Source organism: Ruditapes philippinarum, unplaced genomic scaffold (assembly GCF_026571515.1).
Source record: "Ruditapes philippinarum isolate M1 unplaced genomic scaffold, ASM2657151v2 ctg5509_1_1_1_1, whole genome shotgun sequence".
Taxonomy (NCBI): Eukaryota; Metazoa; Mollusca; class Bivalvia; order Venerida; family Veneridae; genus Ruditapes; species Ruditapes philippinarum.
Genome location: NW_026862830.1, coordinates 45418 through 51998, shown reverse-complemented (window position 1 = coordinate 51998; position 6581 = coordinate 45418).

The window sequence follows — 6581 nt, the reverse complement described above, 5'->3', positions numbered from 1 at the left end:
TATACTATTTAACATTCAACAAGAAATATCACAAATTCGTCTAGTATAATATGCGGAAATATATCTGAATAACAAATTTGTGCATACATTTATTATGCTTACATAAATAAATGTAAGTTTGATTAACAATTCAAAAAATAGTTTTTCATTTGGGACCACATCGGTTTTTAAAAACGTAGTGTTACATGTCTTTACTGTATTCCTACTTGAATACTGTGCAATTACACCTAGGATATGTTGCCTGCTTCTTAAATTTGTATTTCGATGTCTGGTCTGTGATATGAGGAATGTTGCACATCTGACCCTTTTTCAAAATTCAGTTTTATTTAGTTCCGCCCATTGTTTTCTTGTTTAGAAAACACTTAAATCTTATATCTGGGGACCATACGCCGCTTTTCATGGAATGGCACACACGCGTCACATTGAAAGTTCCATGATGACCGTCGTATGAACACATCTGTGGATGTTTCTGAATTTAAATGTCACAATATCAAGTTAAATGTTGTGTTCTGCTTAAGACTGTGCTAGGAGCCTGGACGGTAACTTGCATTTTCTAGTACTGTCCGTAAACACGCTCAATCAAATATGATAAACAAGATCAACAAGGAAAAGTGGCGTTCAATGAACGCAACCCCAACACTAGCCAGCAACAAGAACCAGTGGCAAGGAGCCCAGACAGACCACAAACAAAAACAGGACAGAGCACAAGACAGGCTTATCACTAAAATGATAAATAATTTGTAACTGATAAGGAATTCAAAGAAAACTAATAAATGATTGAATAAAAGGAAATAATTTGTAACTGATAAGAAATCAAAGAAAACAAATAAATGATTGAATAATAGCCCTACAAAGTCAAGGGGCACAGGGGAAGGGGACAGGAGGCCCTGGGAAGGGGTAAATTAAAGAAATAAGATTAGGGGCAAAGGGGAAGAAAACCTAGTCTGCAACATTACCATTTTGTCGTTCTTTAGGGATTCCGTTTTTGTCTATTTTAATTCTATGTATTGGAATAAATATATAAATAACGTTTTGGACATGATTCATCTGATATGTCATTTATGTGACTTGATTATGTTCATATTACCATGATTGTAAAACATATTTTATTTGGTTTTAAATTAGACTATCATTTCATTCTAGAAAATATTGTTCAATTTTTATGTTTAAGTAGCTATTTTACAACAGTTCATTATTAAGCGTGCATTTGGAATTAATTACTTCGTATGGTGTCCCAATTTGAAATAAAGTGATTATGAAATAGCTATGTATCTCTCATTGAAACTCTTATTTTATTTCTCAGTCGTATTCATTTTACTAAGATAAATCAATTATGACGGTATTATTGACCAATTATGTACGTTAGGCATATTATTACGGACAAGAGCATACTTAAAATTATTTATGAATTTGCCAAGCTTTGCCAGAAAATAATGCTTTAAAGTTTTATTGTTTAGATATGGAAAAAACGTTATAGATTTTTGAACCCTTTCTGAATAAATAATGAAATCGATTTTCAGCAGAAAAAAATGTGTTATGTATGCCTTTAAACGTTAATTGACAAGGGCAATAATACAAAGAAAAGATACGTTTGTAATACTCTTATGTCTGAAGTTCCTTCCATTTAGTCGCTACAAATACTAGAAAAATTTTAGATTATGTATTGTTACATTTTATCTAACGCAATCTTTTTTTTCTATTTTTATATTAAATTTACACTTTTTTATGAAAACAAAACTGTTCAGTCTTAATATTATTGTATACCAGTCTTCGTAGAATCAAGTTCGAGACTTGTATGTTTTAAAGTTTCCTTGAAGAAAGACCTCAAAATAATGAAATTTGCCAGCAATACTAAAAAACGAGAACGGTAACTCCAATTTTTTTTCGCTTAAAATGTTTCTGTTATCATATTCTAAGAACGAAAAATAGGTGTATGACATTAAACGATAATGACAAGGGCAATAATAACAAAGAAAATGATTACGTTGATAATACCTCAATTAATAGAAGGAAGGTCCTTTGACAATTGCGTCGCCACAAATATAGAAATTGTCGTTGATTATGTATGATGTTACTATTTTATCTAAAAAGCAATCTTATTTTTCTGTTTTTATATTAACGACATTACACTGTTCAGTCTAATATATTGTATACCAATCTTCATAGATCATAGTCGAGACATGTTTGTTTTACAATAACCTCAGAAGAACAGACCATTACCCGGTAGCAAGATGACATGAAATTGCAATATAATTACAATTATTATATTCATAAATTGAAATAATGACATTGTTTAGGAATAGATACATCCTTCTGATTGCGTTTCTAATGTAAGTTTGTATATTGAAAAAAAGTGAGATCCCTAGATGAAAATGACTAATTTGTTTGTTTTCATTGTACTTGTTGTTAAAAGATAATTGATAAATACAACCTTTGCCACGTCGTATCATATCACCAGTTCCAGCAGATTCAATTCTTGACGTTAAAAGTACTTGATCAATTTTCCCCATGGAGCAAAAAATATATAAACACCGAACCGAAACATTTTTCAATTGTAATATTTAAAAGTCATGAGTGCTCTACTTAAAAATAGAGCCTTCGTATACCCAATCATGAAGTTTTTCAACGTTTTCAGTGGCAGTTAGCAGGCCAAATATTGTACCGAAATTATAAATCATCGACATTCACGTATGATAACAGTAACTATTTTATTTCATTTAAAAAAAACAAACATATGTGTTATTTCTTAATATCAAATTCTGTTAACATTAATATAATATCGACATTAGTGTGGATATGGTTTATTTACAAGTAATAACGTTAAGTGTTTATTACTTTTTAGAGTATTAAATGTTTTCCTCCTTTTCTAAACTAAATGCATATAAGTATTAAGTTGGCGTTATTTGTCAACACGCTTAGCATATTCAACGTTTCGTTAGAAATGAAAAAATGAAATGCAAAAGATATAAAATCTTAAACTCAGAAAAATCTAATTTTTACTATACTATATGCATTGAAAATTTGTACATTAAGTTATGATTGTTAAAACATTCATATTTCTGAAATATTTATAAACATACTGACTTTCATAACAATTATATTCACCGTGTTTGAATCGATAAATATTGAACGTTTTTTTATTTATAAAATAAGAGAGAAATAATCAACCAGTCGGTGTAATTAAATTTCCTTAGGTTCATGATTTGAGTTACGCTTTCTAAATACCGCCGCGGTTTAGAGTTTCAATTTTAAAGTACAAATGTAATGTATTTATGACTTCACAAGAAATATGTTTTCTGCAAAATACATTTATTAAAGTCTCACTCTTTATAAAGCAATTTACATATGTATCGTTAGATATGGGGAACTTTTTAAAGTTCAATTTAACCTGCAAATGTTATCAGGTCAATTAAACCTGCAAACGTTTTTTTTTATTTGATTTTTTTATTTTTGTTGGAATTTCCAAAACGTTACTCTTTAGCCAATAACTAAATCAGACTCATCTTTGCTTACTTGCGTTTTGGCAATAAGTACTCCAAGGTTTCTAGTTCACTCTATTTGATATCATACGTTATTGAACTCAAATTCTTGCCTAATCTCTTTGTGATGGTGATTTTCCATAGATTTGCCTTGTAATGGATGAGTTTCTCATATCGTGAATCTTTTGTATAATCTAACATAATGCTGACTCTTATCGTTTTAAGAAACTTTTCTTCATTCTAAGTACAATAAAATGGTAATTGATTGATATGTTCTATCATTTACTATATCCAATTTTATATTAACCATTCATGTTCAGGGTTGATATATTATATAAAATTTCGATCAACTTTTGATGTAGATGAACGAATTGATATGATTGTATCAATCTTATAATATACACTTCTTTTCTCTGTTAGAAGGACTGAAGAAGCTTGAAAACATACAATTGTCAGCGATGTCTCTTCTTTTGTTAAAGCTTGCTTACAAAATGATCCTATGTGTATGTAAGTGTTTTAAGTTTTATGTGTTTTTAATCATTTTAATCTGCAACAAAAATGTATCTACTCAGTTGCTAAATCATTCCTAATATAGTGCACGGAAATGCTCCTGAGGCATAGAGGGACAGTCGCCATAGTGTCGGTGTGAATTAAAATCCACTTAAGCTTAGAACTCTACCTCTTCAAGTGCATTGTAAATTCCAGCAATAGGAAAATTGTGTGACAGTAACTACATTTGCAAGTCCTATTGGATGAATGTGTAAACGATTAAGTTATAAACCGTTGAATTTGCGTTCTTTTAATGTGTTTTTAAAAATATATTACTTAAACATAGTCTTAATTCCATTTCGCATTCTGTAACCATTCACGTAAAATATCGCGAGACATTTAGTAAACTTTCTTGCTTTCTTTTATCATAATTTGATCCTTGGGCGTGACTTTATGTCTTCTTGACAACTCGGTCTAATAGTTATTGTCTCAAAATTCTGGAAACACAGTGATCCCTCGGAAGCATTAATCACAACAAAATAACATAAGAATTGCAGACTCGGTTTGATTGAGTCTGTACATGAGGGATAATGAATAAGTGCAACATACCTCACGCCCCCTAGCACCGGCTTGAGTGGTACTCAATTCTCAACCCACTGATTTGGTAAATATGTAGAAATCGGCGAATTAAAAATAAATAAATCATAAATAAATATTAAGTGTCTTACATTTTAACCGACATCTGTTATATCTATCACATGGACTTTTGCAATTTATTTTTTGTGTGCTTATACTACAAGTGAGAGGTATGCGAACTTGTAACAACAATTTGAAGTGAAACAGATCGACAATAAACGATGCAGGATTAAAGTAAAACAAATAATGAAAAATACATAATAAAAACAAATAAAGAAAAAATGAAAATAAAGAAACAATAATAAATCATGTAGTACATGTGTACCTTTTTATGACTTATATACTATTAAATTGAGTATGAAACAAAACAGAACAAATTGAAAAATAGAGGTATGCATGATAACGATGATAATGTATTAAAGTGTTATTAAGTAGGTCGACGCCGAAGCTGTAGAAGATCTATGATGACTTTCAAGCTTTTTTGTAAGAGAAGAATTTCGTTGCTTAGGCCTTTCTTGCACTATGTCACGGGAATGGAATAGAACCCTCGTCCTTCTTTACGTAGGCTGTGAGGACATTAAAAAGATCGAAGGTCTCCGAGCCTACGGTGGTTAGGGGCATTTAAACACAAGAAGCACACACCATTTATTTGTAGACAAAATAAGGTAGCTCAAAACCCTTTTATAACATGTAAACTATTTAAGTATCTAAACAAAAAATGGCAAATTATCAACCTTAAAAGAAATTGTAAAACGCCAAGGAAAACAATGATTGACAACATCGGTTTCCATTTATAAATATTGGTATTTTGCGCCGCAATTTCTCGTGATGAGTCCTCGTGATGCTAGTACATCTATATTTTTATCACACAGCAATCTTATGTTACTGTTTTATTATTTGTAACATTACTTTTGTAGAGATCATCTTTAGCACCAATCTACTTAAATCATGGTTTAGACATTTGTTATAGTCATTATCCTGAAAGTAAAGGGAAATCCCGCCAGCGAAATGGTATCAAATTACATTCCGATTACTATAAACACACTCACACTTATATTAATGTGAAATTAATGGTAAAACATTTAACATATTGCTGTGAATCTTTTGCCCGTGTTAGAAAAGTGGAACTAGGTAGATCGAATGTTGTTTCCGGAATATTCGTCTATTAGTCTTGCATGGTCAAATTACCTTTCGAAGGCAAAATCTGCTTCTTCTTGTTATAAGTTGATAATACTTAAGCGTTTATCAATCTGAGTGTATAAATTTTGTTTCTCAAATATCCATCTTAATATTCAGAACTTCATATGTAAATCACAATACTTACTATTAACAAACTACATACATATTAATATAGCATTGACTCAATTTAACATTTGTGTACAAAACCATTGGAGTATGTTAATTTTCTATCCATGACAAGTATGTCGTCATTGATCGCATGTAGCTTTCGATATTTTGATTATCTTTGAATACTTACTGACCTTTTTGTTAGCGATTTTATTGCCTGTGATCAAATGATCAACACAGATTTGCCTGCATATCAAAAGTAAAATAATAATAAGAAACAACCAAGAACATCATTGTTAACCTCAGTTAAACTTCTGTCATTTTCTTTATTTATAATTCTTTATGAAATGAAACTAGAACTATCACTAAATGTGATTAATACCCCTGCAAGACTGCTTCGGAAATGAGGATGTTACTAGTACCAGAATATCTTGTAAAATAATTGAAATAGAGTTAAAGATAGTTGTGGTTCTTGTATGTTGCATTTCCTTATAATGTGGTTGACCATTGATGAAGTTTTATTGAACTACTCTGTAATAATCCCAGAAAGACAAGGAAAAGGAACGAAGGCAATAACTCTATAAATATTGAAGATGGAGTTATGGTTATTGTACACTGCACTTCATCTCATTGCGCTTGACCATTGTATGAAGTTGTATTGAATCCAACTACTAGTTTTCAAGTTATGCA